General features: G+C 39.4%; 1 pseudogene; it reads left to right on the top strand.

The window, feature by feature from the left end:
• Nucleotides 1-15117: 15117 nt before the first annotated feature.
• On the top strand, nucleotides 15118-15250 carry LOC132242490 (U2 spliceosomal RNA; annotated as a pseudogene).
• Nucleotides 15251-15597: the final 347 nt, after the last annotated feature.

The following is a 15597-nucleotide window of genomic DNA, read 5'->3' as shown; positions in this document are numbered from 1 at the left end:
ATTTTTCTAAAACTGCGTATGATGTTAGCTGGGGGCTTTTCATAAATGACTTTCCTCAGGCTAAGGAAGTTCCCTAGTTTGTTGAGTGTTTTTATGATGAAAACTAGAGGCCCAGTGCACAAAAATTTGTGCACTGGGGGGGGGGGGGTCCCTCAGCCCGGCCTGTGCCCTCTCGCAGCCTGGGACCCCTCGGGAGATAACGACCTGCTGGCTTAGGCCTGCTCCCCGGTGGCAGAGTGAAGGCCCAATCCCTAGGTGCAGCCCCTGGTCGGGCTCAGAGCAGGGCCGATTGGGAAGTTGGGACGCCGCCCCCTGTCATGCACAGAGCAGGGCGGATTGGGAGGTTGCGATTCCACCCTCAGTCACACTCAGGGTAGGGCCAATTGGGGGTTTGGGGCACCGCCCCCTGTCACACTCAAGGCAGGGTCGATAGGGAAGTTGCGGCGCCACCCCCTGTCATGCACAGAGCAGGGCCCATCAGGGGGGTTGGGGCTCTGTACCCTGTCACACACAGAGCAGGGTCGATCAGGGGGTTGAGGAGCTCCCCCCTGTCATGCACAGAGTAGGGCCAATAGGGGAGTTGGGGCACCGCCCCCCGTCACACACAGAGCAGGGCCGATCAGGGGGTTGGGGCGCTGCCACTGTCACACTCAGGGCAGGGCCGATGGGGAGGTTATGGCTCTACCCCATCACACACAGAGCAGGGCCCATGGGGGGGGGGGGGTTGGGGCGCCGCCCTCTATCACCCACAGAACAGGGCCGATCAGGGGGTTGGGGTGCTGCACCCTGTCACACTGATCCCGGTGCCAGGAGGCATATTACCCTTTTACTATATAGAATAGAGGCCTGGTGCACGGGTGGGGGCTGGATGGTTTGCCCTGAAGGGTGTTCTGGATCAGGGTGGGAGTCCCCACTGGGGTGCCTGGCCAGTCTGGCTGAGGGGCTGAGGGCCGTTTTCAGGCTGATGGGTGACTGAAGCTCCCAACCGCTCCTTTTTTTCTTTTTTTTAATTCTGGGCCAGCTTTAGCTCTGAGGCCTCGGCTGCTGAAAACAGGTTTCTGGCCTTTGTTTACCATCTGTATTTGATACAATGTTGCGGTCCGGCTGGCTGAAGCCCGGCTGAGTAAAGCAGGTTTCTGGGGTTTTGTTTAGCTTCTACATTTGCAACATAGTTGCTTAGAGTTGCAGCTGAGGCAAGTCAGGCGGGGAACATTGGAGTCCTCTGTCACTGAAGCAAGCAAGCCTCATGTTAGTTTCAAGCTGCCTGGCTGCCAGCCGCCATCTTGGCTGACAGTTAATTTGCATATCTTGCTGATTAGCCAATGGGAAGGGTAGCGGTCGTACGCCAATTACCATGTTTCTCTTTTATTAGTGTAGATATGCAGGATTTTGTCTAATGCTTTTTCTCATAAATAAGAGTTTGAGTAGAATGGAGGGGGTAAATTAAAAGAGTCATGAACAGTTAGAGACAGCAAGGGTTTGGCCAGGAAAGCTGAAATTAAAGAATTGATGAATTTGCATTTAGAAAAATGGAAATGTGTATTAGATATAGAGGGGGTAACATGATCTAACCCTTACAGGCAAATGAAAGCATGATTTAAAAATGAGTAGGTACATTTTATCTAGTTTTTACTAACTTCCTACATTATGTGTATAAACAGTTTTGTGTAGGTGTTCCAACCACAGTCCTAACTGATGTGTCAGCCAACAGCCAGCATCATTGCCAAGCATGTGGGTGCAGAAGTTTTCAAACTGCCTGAAACTGACTAAGAACCACCTGGCTGAACACACACAAATACCAGAATCATGAGGAATAAGGAAATGACTGTTGTTGATTTAAGCCACGGGGTTTAGGGGTGCTCTGTTACACAGTAGCAGGTAAATCAGAAAAAATAATGCATAGCACAGTTTAGAAGTATGACTAGATTATGGAAAAAGAAGTAGATGTCAGTAGATGGGTACAGTTGTTTATAATACATTCACTAGGCATTTTATCTAACATCTAAAGCCAGGTCATAGACATTGAAGACCTAAGTATGAGTGCAAAATAGTTCCTGCTCTAGGGGAAGTCACCACCTGAGGAGATGGAAAGACATTACCTATAACAAGCAATAATGAATTACACACGCCCCACAAAAATAATGTGCCTTCAAAGGAATGGGAGCATGAAGGATGGAGGGAGTATTTTTGCAGAGAACCAAGAAGAAGAGATTTTCAAAATAAAAGAGTGAATGCATTTTGAAAAATGGAAAATAAGGAGGAAAAGATTTCAGTATAAAGGAACAACATACATAAAATACATCAGTATTAGATTATGTGTCTTCTATGCTCTGTTAGAAGTCAGATGTAGTTTTAGTATCAGTAGGGGTGATGACAATAGTGGAGGATGAGGTGCATGACACTTTAAAGGAGTTTGAACTACTCTGTAGGCTGAAAAAAGACAATCACTAAAATGAAGGCTAGCATAATACATTGGCTAAAGATCAAGAAGACAATCCTAATGGCTTCAGAATTTTTTCAGAAGAATAAGAAAAGTATTCACTCAACCAGCATCACTAAATGGTACACTGTCTTCCTTAACAATTAATAATGGAGATATAGGTAGTCACTACAAGAGTTCATTGTACGGATCAGTCATTCAAGTTCATTCTTAATATGCACCTGAGACTTATTAGATGAAAAGAACCCTATATTATGTATCAAACAGTATTCTTCCTCATTTTTCCTTCCCTATCTCTGTGCACATATGGAATAAATTTCATTTTAAAGCTGAATGAAATGATCATCACAAATGAAGCAAGACTGCTGACAAGTGAAGGCATTTGTATGTGACTATGACCCAATCACCACCTTGAGACTTGGAGACACAGTTCCAAGAATTCCCAAATTAATTTTATTCCTATGACTATCATAGTACCCTCGATCCTACTTCCTGGCTGCTTTTCTTTCAGTATAACTAAAAAATTATAGTGCTCATTGAAAGTGCTAATCTGGTAAGCCTGGAGGGGTTAAAAGGGGGGGGGGGGGAGGCGGGGAGGGACATATGTAATACTTTGAACAATAAAAATAAATGTAGAAAAAAGAAAGCTCAGCTCTTACAATGTCAGCCAGAATCTCTCACTGAACTCCATGAGATCCTAACAAAGAATAGAAGTATAGCTTCCAAATAAACAATTGATTTGTTGAATAGTAACCAAAAAGGTGATAAATGCCCTCCTCCACCCCCATGCATTGGATTAAATTACCCTGCAGTCTATGTAAAATATTGCTAACATACTTTATATGCATATTTACTATTAATAAGATTATTAATAATAATATTAAACTCCCAATAAGCAGATGATGACCTTAGCATTAGACATTAATTAATTAACTTAATCCTCACAGTAGCACTGTGAGTGGTTCTATTTCACTTGGGGTGCTTGCTTTTGGAACCCAGCCACCATGTTTAGAAGGAAGCTCGGGCCACATGCAAAGGTCACATGTGAATATTCCAGCCAACAACTCAAGCTAAGCCTACAGCAAGCAGCCAGCATCCACTGTACACTGCCAGGCATGTGTACAAATGGGCCTTCAAATGATATCAGCCTCCGGCTTTGAGTCTTCCAGCTGAGGTATTAGAAACCAGGGAGCAAAGACAAGCATCCCTGCTGTGCTGTCTGAATTCCTAACCCACAGAAACTGGGAAAGAGTTTTAGTGTAACTTGTTAGGCAGAAATAGATTACTACATCCCCCGTCACGAATGAGGAAACTCTGTTGTAATTATCAATTAAAATGTCTGTCTCCTTCAATAAGACCTAGTCTTATTTGTCATTGTATCTTCTGCTCTAAGCACTGGTCCTGGCACTAACAGAGAGCAGTATTTACTCAATGAAGAGATAATGAGAACCATAGATGGAGAGAAGAGAGAACCATTTTCCTATGCACATTTTGCCTCTTTTATTCAATTGCCCTGAGAACAGTCAGTGTTCACCTAGGCAAGCAAACCGAGATTGTTCATTTATTACCAAGAATGAGGCCTGTAAAGATTACAGAAAAAAAGGTGAATGACAATCTGGAACTAATTTAAAAGTTATTTTTGCAAGAAGATTGTTGAGCCAAAGTACCTTTTTGCCAACTACTGAGACAATGAATGGTGTCTAATTTTTCCTAATTGTATTATCAGTGGCAGTCTCTGAAGCCAACAGACGGCACTACACCTAGTAATGAAAGGACCAAGAGACCAGACTCCTTGCTATCTGAAAACATTCACTTACTGTTACATTAGTGCCCTCTCAGATATGGTGGGCTGCTCCTGGGTTCTAGGTAGAGAAAGCAGAGAAATACATGTAAGCCTTCAAGAGGCCTTCCATTCCCTGATGCTGTCTAGTTGCCTCCCTCTCCTGGCTTCTCCGTGTGTTGAGCTTTCTGGCTTTCCCCTGTGATGCTCTGCCCTTGCACTACTGCAGCCATTTGCCAGAAGTGGCTGGGAGGTTATGTCCCCTTGGGGTGAACACAGCCTATGGCTGATGGCATATATCTATAAAAGCTTAGCTGGGACAGATTCTTAAGTATAATTTATATTTCAGGTTTCCTTTCAGTAGGCATCTGAGGCCAGGACTTGAGATCTTCTTCCTTCCTGTCCAGAGTTCCCCACTATCTTAAAGACTTTTCCTGGGTGCGCATCTTTAATAACTTAACTATACACAATCCTTATCTCATGATCTGCTTTTACACTACAAACCCCAAGGCAAAGGGTATCAGCAGCTTTGTTGAGGAAGAGAAGTAAGCATCTATCTATATAACAGGCTAAGCAACCATCCAACTATCCAATCGGCCAGTAGGTATGATGCGCACTGACCACCAGGGGGCAGACGCTCAACGCAGGAGCTGCTGAGCTGTAGTGACTTGGCAGTGGCGGTTTTCAGGTGATGCATGCACCCCAGAACCAGAGAAGAGGGAGCCTGATTCCTGGCGGGGTCACGCGATTCCACCTTCATCCATGGGTTATGTTGTTGCTGGGGCATTGTTGGCCCCAAATCTGGTTTACTGCACACTTGCATTTGTGTTCCACACCTGTAGGACAGCAACGTTGCAGAGTGCCCTCTCGCACTTCGGGATCTCTCAGGGATCTCTCAGGGAGATGACAGAGAGCTGGTTTTGGCCAGATCCCCGCAGGCCAGGCTGAGGGATCCCACCTGCCAGAGGGGCCCTGCTCACTCCACAGATGCCCTTTGAGCTGCAGTGCCGCTGCAGGTGTGGTGGACCAGGGAGGGACCACGGGAGGTTGGCTCCAGGGCATGTCTGGCCCATCTCACCCAGTCCTGCCCCGCCAGCCACCTTCTAATTAATTTTCTTTCAATGTGCATGAATCCATGCACTGGGTCACTAGTCCTATCAATAGACAATCATAAGGCAGGGTACTGTTTTAACTTCGCAAGCTATTATTCATTTCTTAGATATATGCAAATATTCCAAAAGGTATTGCAACAATGCAAAGAAAAGAAACCCATAAAGCACATAAAAAATATGAGGATAGTGACCTCATGTTAATTGTCATCTTAGGCACAAGCTAACAGTTCAAGTGTTCAGTTATGTTAATTATATAGAAGTGTGCACTATAATTGTACAAATTATATATATTATATATTATTAGGTATTATATATACCATATACTATATGTTAAATGTTATATATCATGCATTATATATTAGAATATAGGAAAATCTTATCAGGGTAAAGAATAAGTGTCATTTCTATTACAAGCCAGACACTGCTGATCTTATGATCAAGGGGCTAAGTAGTGATTATTGGTAAGGGCACAGAAAGATCAACTGGACCAGGGGTTGTCCCCATCCATCTGGTGCAAGAATATAATAAAACCCAAGTCAAATACTACTTTCTGCAGAACATGGCATAAAACCACATTCAGTCTGGGGAACTGTTCAAAGGAGTGAAACGTAAGTGGAATCTGGAAGCTCTGTAGAATGCCACGCTGGGGTTTAAACAGCAATTCTTGGCACTGAATAAGAATAAAAATTTCCTGTTGACTATAATTAGTGTGCGGGTGGCTACAATCAGGATCTAAGCGCCTAGAAACAAAGCCGGCATGGACCAGGGAAGGGGCTCAGATTCAGAACTAGCTTCCAGGTTGTTGCACAGAAGAAATAAGGCAGCAGAGCTCCATGGGTAGCGAGTAATTTGGCACACAATGAGGTTAGCCAAGAGAGTGCAGTGCAGTTCTCACACTGTTAGGGGTTGGAATGGTGAGTTTCTCTCTGCTTCCTTCCAAGTAAGAGGTGTTAGGGAGCTGGAGTCTTCAAGTATTTTATAAATCCTTCTGCACATGAGGGAGGCGGCAGTGCCCAGCTGTAATCATTCTAATGGGTACTTGGACAGCCACCATCAGTTTCTCCTTCCCCTCCCCCTTTACTGCCTTCCTCTTCCTCTTCTTCCTCCTCCTCCTCCTCTTGTAAACAACTTGAATGTACTCGTAATCACTCAATCTTCACAACAGCCATATGAGAAAGGTATTATAAAGCCCCCATTTTACACACAAGGCAACAGAAGGACAGAGGACTTATATGCCAGGAGTTGAACCCAGGCAAGGTACCAGAATCCACACTCAAGAAAATATATTCCAGGACCAATGATTACCACCCAGGCAACTAAGGTAGTGGTATGGCTGGCTATGTCTTATATCCAAGGAATTACCTTTGAATTTAGAGAAAGGGATTCATCTCCCTGTTTGAATTTTATTTTAAATCCTTATTTCTGAAATCTTTTGGAATTCATCTATTCCATCTCTTTATGGAGGCACCTCTTTATCCTCTGCAATCCTTTATTGTTCAGTTGGGACTTAGCCTGTGCACTGACTCACCAGTTCTCAACTTCATTTATTTGTCTTCCCATCCAACTACATTAAATTGTCTCTGAAAGAAGACTGTATCTTAGAAGTGCTGCATATTATGGAGATTTAACTGAAGAATCCTATTGACATATTAATTGCAAATTGATAAAGTGGTGATTTTCCAACAATGGAATATGTTGAAAGGTGGATGCTATCAAATCCCCTTTCAAAGAGATATTTATAAATAGGATTCAATCTCAGCTATTTCAGGTGATTTACTGTGGTCCTGCGTAAAGCGAAAGGAATGATCTCTAAAAATCCCTTCTGAGCCTACGACTTGATACCTCTGGGATCTGTCTTCCTAAACTTCCATATCCCTTCCTTTCAAGATATTCATGGCCTAAGAAGACTGGACAATATTGCCCTTATACATAATTTAATACTTTGAAAAATCATAAGCTTTGGGACAGTCTAGGATATTAATTTAGGCTTTATCATGTAATAGCTGGGTGATCTTGATCAATTTTTATATCCTTGATGACAGTACCTTTATAGGGTTATCCTAAGAAAATGTAGAAATGGGAAAGTTAATGTAGCATCTGGTGAACCATAAATAATCAACAAATATTAGTCCCTCTTGACTTTTTTGTAAGTTAACCCTTAATAAAATCAGACCATTCCATTGGTTGTTCTATTTCCATAGAAAATGCCATGTAACATGTATGAGTGTGTGAATATGCATATATTATATATGAAATAGTTACACCACGGGGACCCTTTCCCCCTCCCTACGTGGGAGTCCGTTCTGTGGGACTCTTCCCCCTCCCTATGCAGCAGTTTGTACTTGTTCTCTAATAAATTTCTACCTTTGCTATACCAAAAAAAAAAAAAAAAAAAAAAAAGAAATAGTTACACCACAATGCTCAATAGGTAACTGGAGGACAGGTAAACTCCAGATGCCAACCATGGAGTTGATCGATCTCTCTCTCTCTCTCTCTCTCTCTCTCTCTCTCTCTCTCTCTCACACACACACACAGAGAGAGAGAGAGAGAGAGAGAGAGAGAGAGAGAGAGAAACCCATACCTAATAAGACTAAGTTATAAAAACTTTTTACTAGCACTTAGATCAGAAATTGTTCATTTTTAGAAAATGAGTAGCTGCAATGTGATGGCTGTTTATTGCAGCAGCTCCAAGAGACAAGGAATCCCTAAGTAGTAGCAAAAGCTATGGAAAGCAAATGTTAACTGGAGGGAATGTTAATACCATGAGTCAATGTAATAACAAGTGAGGATAAAAGCAGTAAACTCACAAAAATGTAGTTAATGAGTTCTGTACCAGAATGTCTCAACTTTGAAAGATTATAGGGGGAGACAAAGAATAATGTGAAATTAACATATTATCATTGATATTAGTGGCTATTCCATTTGGGACTGGGAAGGTGTGCAAAGAGAAATGAAAAGATAACTGCCAACCAAGACAGAGTTCAGAAAAGAATGATAAATCAGGACTTGGACAAACTCATAGTCATATGCTATTCCAGGCTAGGAGAGTTTCATTCATTGCCCTAATGAAAAGATTTTGGAAATAGCAGGAAAAATACACGGTGGTTCTATATTAATATTTGTTTAGGGGAGCAATAACACATTTATAACTACTTAGTGAATTTTTTTTAAATTTATCTTTATTGTTTAAAGTATTAGCAATGCCCTGCTTTTTCTCCATTGATCCTCTCCACTCCGTTCCTGCCCCACCCTCAGGCCTTCCCCGCACTGTCTGTCCAAGAATTTTTATTCTATAGATTTAGAGTCTTCTCAACAGATTATATATATAGTTTAATCTTTCAAGAGTGTCATGACAAAAAATATCCCTTAAGTTTGTTAAGAATAGAAAATCCAGCACAATTTATAGTCAGTCTTGGATGTCAAGTACTTATGACTGAAGTAATCATATATTATTTCATGGTCTTTGACCCATAAAATTATAGAGAGGCATTACACAAATGGAGAAAAATTCATTTAAAATGTATAATGCTCAAAGTTAAACAAGTGTTTAAAAAATGTAATTAATTCTGTCAGTCTATTCTATCCAGAATAACTTGGATCCAAAATTAAGAAATAGCTTCTATTAATATATCCCTAAACTATGCTTTACCTTATGTGACAAAAGATTATGTTAGCATAAAATATAAACTACATATATATAACCATTTGTTTAAGTTTTCACACACATATATATGCTCACAATTTAGTTTCAACATAATATCTTATGGGAGAAAAAACTCACATTACAGAACTTAGAAAATAAAGAAGTAATTTCAAGACTAACTTCTCAGTCTAAATACTTTTAAGCTAGAATAATCAATTCTCAGGAAACTAATGTCATCAATCACTCAAAATAAATACGAATGATTTCCTCATATAAAGATAATAAATACTAGAAAAAAATTGTACATAATTAACATATGTGAGAGTTTTACTTGGGGACTGTGTAAATACAAATCATTTTAAATTTTGCATTCATGAGTTTCTTGAGTTGGTAGTTAATAGCAATTATAAATTTAACTTTGTATACACAGGCAAATTATGCAATACAAATTTAAATTAATTTTCAGTAATAAAAACAATATAGTGCATTGAGAATATACAACTGAATTCAACTGCATTTGATTTAGCCACTAAAATTCATTTGCAATAAGCAGTAATTTAATATCTGCAATATTAATTTCAAATTCAAATAATTACAATCTTTACAGACAGTTAATTACTTCAGTTTGAAATACAGAATTAATTACATTTTTTAAACACTTCTTTAACTTCGAGCATTATACATTTTAAACAAATTTTTCTCCATTTGTGTAATGCCTCTCTATAATTTTATGGGTCAAAGACCATGAAATAATATATGATTACTTCAGTCATAAGTACTTGACATCATTCCTGGGACATGGTTAAGCAAACAGGACATCTAGACCCATATCATGTCTAATTCTAGGTTCACCGCTATGCATGTCATCATTAACTTAAAGGAACCACCAGAACCTGCCACGTAATAGGCATTCTTTATATGCAATAACTGGAACCATTAACATTAGTTGTTGGGAAATTGGATATTTAGTAGTTAATATACATTTTTCTAATAGTAAAAATTAAATTAGTTCACTCTACAATAAAATATGTGTCTTGGTAGTGGGATGGGGAGATCTGGAACACAACACACTATACTAAAAATGGTGAGAGACTGAATATGCAAGTGGACAATAGCCAGATCACATATAAAAATACAACTCTGGTGCACAATTGGCAGCAACCCTCCCAGGGAGATAGACAACTATCTACAAGTCAGACTTGTAAAGTCGGACCATCTCTAGTAAAAATCCAGGAAGCCAGACAATAAACCCTGTAACAATCAGCCCAAAATGGCTCAAACTTGATTACTAACTGACAGCTTTCCTAATTGTTTTTCCCACCTCCAACTTAGGACCAACCAGAAAAAGCAAAATATACACCTTTAACCAATCTCATAGGATTCCCCGGCTACAGCCTTAGTCACGGCATACCGGAAACCTTCCCCATATTTCACTATTAAGCTTTCTCATTCCTCTACCTGCCTTTGAATCTCTACTAAACACAAGTGATAATGACTATCTCCGTAGCTATAGCAAATTCTGAATAAAGACTGTGTTTGTTTTCTGGTGGGTGGTCTTTATTTCCACAATGGAAGATTGGGAAAGGTGAGTTTATACATAATTTTTTCTTTGCATTTTTCTCTGAGTGTGTGTGTGTGTGTGTGTGTGTGTGTGTATGTACAGGGGTAGCAGCTCAGGAGATCTCTAGGAGAAAGACTTGGCTAGACTGTATATTATGAATCCTCAATTGGAATATCACCTTCCTTTAGTGGACACCACCTTGAAGTGCTGTAATATGCTGCTTTGTAGGTTTATTTCTAACTCAAGAACAAACTATCAGAACTCTGATTATTTTCTGACTTTTGACATCTACAGTTTGAAATGATCTTTGCAAAGAACTGCTAACTTCTGACAACCAATTGCTTACCATCAGAAGATACTGCTAAAATTATTACTTTCAGTGCATCTGAAACATACATATACCTTACATACAAGAATCCTTTATTGTTATGAAAACTTACCTTGTTATCCATCCTTCTCACAAAATAAATAATATAGCACTAAAGGGATATGGGAAGAAAAATAGCCAGCTATTAATGAGTAATTACAATGTGACAATTATTAACTATTTTACATGTATCTTACCATTTAATGTCACAAGAACTCAATATGGCAAGTATTATTATTCCCCTCATTTTCAAGTTTAGAAATTGAGACCTAAATGAATAAGTAGCCTGTGGAAGGGAAAAGGTTACTACTGGCTTAACTCAAACACTTTTACTCCAAAGCCTATGCTCTGAACCATTAACTATAATCTCTCCCCACCTCGACCATCAAAAGAAGACGTACACAGGCACATACACACCTGACTATAAAATATGGGTCCAACACTAATAAGAGAAGTGAATTTACCATTTTCTCTTTTTTTAGATGTGATAATCTAGCATCCCTATTGCTTCTCACATATCCAGATTTCACCCATATCTAAGGAGTTAGGATTACCAGACTTCTGAAGCAAACAGATACAATCCATTTTGAATAGTTTAACATGTAAAATATATATTGTTTATTACATATTTTAGGAGAGGATTTTATTTTTTCATTTTCTAAAATAGACATTATAAATTACATTAAAATACACCCTCAAGCCCTAACCGGTTTGGCAGTGGATAGAGCGTTGGCCTGCAGACTGAAGGGTCCCAGGTTCGATTCCAGTCAAGGGTATGTACCTTGGTTGCGGGCATCTCCCCAGTAGAGGGTGTGCCAGAGGCAGCTGATAGATGTTTCTCTCTCATCGATGTTCCTAACTCTCTATCCCTCTCCCTTCCTCTCTGTAAAAAATCAATATAATATGTATATTTTTAAAAAGATACACACTCAATTTGTAGTATAGAGAAGTGGTGACAAGTACAATCTATAGATTTAGAGTATTAAGTGTCTCCTTTATATGCTGTGTGGTCTCTGAGAAGTAATGTAATCTCTTCAGAACACAATTTCCACATCTGATAAATGGAAGTAATCCATGCAATCATTCTTTTGGGTTGTTACAAATAGTAAAAGAGGTAATACAGCCGAAACCGGTTTGGCTCAGTGGATAGAGCATCGGCTTGCGGACTGAGGGGTCCCAGGTTCGATTCCGGTCAGGGGCGTGTACCTGGGTTGCGAGCACATCCCCAGTGGGAGATGTGCAGGAGGCGGCTGATCGATGTTTCTCTCTCATTGATGTTTCTGGCTCTCTGGCTCTCTCCCTTCCTCTCTGTGAAAAATCAATAAAATATATTTTTTTTTTAAAAAAGAGGTAATACATTTAAACACTATTTCAATCAGTGGAAGAATCATGACCCATTCACATCAAAATTTCTCTAGTACAAAAACAACATACAATTTTGGAAAAATTCCTACGGTTGCACACCTGTAATTAATCAATGTCATGCATTCTTGAAAGCCTCTTTAGAAACAACTAAACAGTTTTCCAAAGAAAGAATACCCTTGTAGGAAAGGAAGAGAAGGAGAGGGGAGAGTAGGGCAGAAGAAAGAAGATAATGGTTAATGGAAAAGAGAATAGAGTAGAAAAAGAGAAGGCCAGCATACTCACTATTGTTTTATTTTCCATTCATAAAACAGAGAATCCTAATCCCTGAATTACTCTGATAACCTTCAAAAGCTCCCCAACGGTCCTCTCTCAAAATTTTCCAACTTTTGTCTTAGTTTCTCAGCCAGAGGAGAAGCAGTTGGTTATTTTATGATGTAATTAGAAGCTGGATTTTAATTAGGTTAACAATGAGACTAATACAGTTAAAGTTTCTGACTTTGTTGCCAAGGTAAAATAATAATTGAAAGCAAAATGGTTAGAAGCAGGCAAAATAGGTTATAGGTTGAGCTAATGCCAACTTGTCTTCAGTAAATAATCAAAAGAGGCACAAAAAATGTTCTCTTGGTCTCTCATACTCTTTAAAGTGGAAGGAGATATTTAGTGTAAAACACTATATTTCCTAAGTAAAGACAATGTATGACCAATTAACTATAGCAGAGTAGGAGACACAAGAGAGAGAATGAGAGAAAAAGAGGAGAAAGAGAGAAAGTTAGAGAACCACAGGTCACAGAAAGGTGCAGAAACATTATGGCATAAAGGCAAGGTCATCATTTTAATTTAAAAGATAATCTGATATGCACCCCTATGTTCATTGCAGCATTAGTCACGGTGGCCAAGACATAGAAACAACCAAAGTGTCCTGTGATAGAGGACTGGATAAAGAAGATGTGGTACATATACACAATGGAATGCTACTCAGCCATAGAAAGGATGAAATAACGCCATTTGCAACAAGATGGATGGACCTTGAGAACATTATGCTAAGTGAAATCAGTCAGTCAGAAAAAGCTAAAAACCATATTATTCCACTTCCATGTTGGATATAAAACTGAAACTCTTGAACACAAACCGCACTGTGGTGGTTGCCAGAGGGGAGGGATGGGAGAAGGGGGTCCTAATATATGGTGACAGGAGAATATTTATTAAAAAATAAAATAAAATAAACAATAATCTGGGTTACAATATTCTAATAATTACTTTTCATCTCTTTGATTAAAAGAAGTTACTTAATTCCACCAATCCTTAGTTTTCTCACCTGCATATTGAGACTAGCAGAATCAACATTATATGTTTTATTTGGAAATAAAAGGCATCTGTCTCAATCACTCAGCACATACTAAATATCCTATATAAGGTAACCCATATTATTTAACTACTAGAGGCCCGGTGCATGGATTCCTGCACCAGTGGGGTCCCTCAGCCTGACCAGCGCCCTCTCATAATCCATGACCCCTCAGGGGATGTCAGAGAGCCAGTTTCAGCCCAATCCCCGCAGGCCTGATCCAGACAGGATGGAGCCCAATCCCCACAGACCTGATCCAGACAGGAGGGAGCCCAATCCTGTGTGCTGAGCATCTATTCCCTGGTGGTCAGTGTGTGTCATAGCAACTGGTCAACCGGTTGTTCAGATATTCAGTAGCTTCGGCTTTTATTCAGTATATATAGATACTTCCCATAATTGTCTAACTTTACACCTCTGCTCTTGATATTCCACAGGTCGTGGTGCCTCCTCATGAAAACATATATTAGTTTTCTTGGGTCATAACAAAATACCACTGGCTGGGTGGCTTAAATAGCAGAAATTTATTTTCTCACAACTTTAGAGGCTAGAAGTCCAAGATTAGGCTGCTAACATGGTTGGTTTCTTCTGAGACTTCCCTCCCTGGCTTGCAGATGACCATGTGATTGCTGTGTCCTCACACAGACACTTCTCTGTGTGTTCATATCCCCGGTGTCTCTTCCTTTTCTCATAAGGATGCTAGTCGTATTGGACAAGGACTTCATTTAAACTGCATTGCCTCTCTAAAGGCCCAATCAACAAATACCATACCATTTTGGGTGAGGGCTTCAACATATATATTTTAGGTTAACACAATTCCATCCATAACACATGTTGTTCAAACAGATCATATCAATGGAGATGGCTCAGCTTTGACTTCTAGTGACTCTCCCACAGGTTTTTGAAAAACATCTCATCTTAAGACAGAGCTTATTTTCAGTTCCATTTCATTATTCAAGCTCTATTTCTAAGCTCCCCTTTGTTAACATGTCCTCAGTCTGTGTACTCTCATAGAAATTTTAGATGATTGCTTGGAACTACTGGATGAAAAACAATTCCCCATGGCTAATCCGGTGAAATACCATTTAAATGCTATTACTGATAGTGTCTTCTTTAACAAATGTACAGGTTCTTTTTATTTTTGGAGGAAATTTTTGATTAACATGAAATATTCATAGAGGACAGATAATATTGAAGTGACATCATTAAATAATTAAAAATGTGACTGTCTTCACTGGGAATTATTACATTAAGACCATGAATACATTCTCATTATCTGCTCTCAATTTCTGAGATATTGTGTCATAAAAAGAAACTTCTGAGTAATTTCTGCATGCTATTATTATTAAGAGAATGGAAATCTACCATCAGAGAGATTTAAACTTTGTATTAGATTTTTAACAGAATAGTTATTTAAATATTTTTAATAAGTTTAGGGACCTAAAGACCAAATGCGATATGGAATAAATAAAGAATATACCAAATGTTAACACTCTCAAATATCCATATGATCACTTCTCGGCCTTTTGGCTAAGATCAAGTGTAGTATCAAATATCCGTATGATTGAAGGCACAAGAAAAAGCTTTTAAGCCTCTAAAGGATGGAGTTTACTTGCAGCTATTATATCTGCCAAGTACCTATTCTGTTTCTTTCCATATTTTATTTAAACCAATTCCGGCTTGGTTTATGCCTATATCACCTTTGGACGGCATGGCAATAGAAATAAATATGGAAAGGTAATATTTTTGAGGACTTAATTATCTCATTGAATTATCTTAATAAGTCTGTGAGGCTGTAATTATTTTCCGAAGGCTAAAAAGGGCTAATTCTAAAGTAACCCTGATATTTTGGGGGCTAGCAATTGGAATCCATGCCAGCCATCTCAGTGTACATTCTTGATAACCTACAATTAACTCATTACCTCCTTCCCAGAAACTGGTCTTGCAGAACCTGTTACAGGGGCCATAAAACTGTGAACAGTGCACTGCC

This window comes from Myotis daubentonii, chromosome 9, assembly GCF_963259705.1.
Source record: "Myotis daubentonii chromosome 9, mMyoDau2.1, whole genome shotgun sequence".
Lineage (NCBI taxonomy): Eukaryota > Metazoa > Chordata > Mammalia > Chiroptera > Vespertilionidae > Myotis > Myotis daubentonii.
The sequence above is the reverse complement of the archived record's forward strand: the minus strand, read 5'-3'. Positions and strand labels throughout refer to the sequence as shown.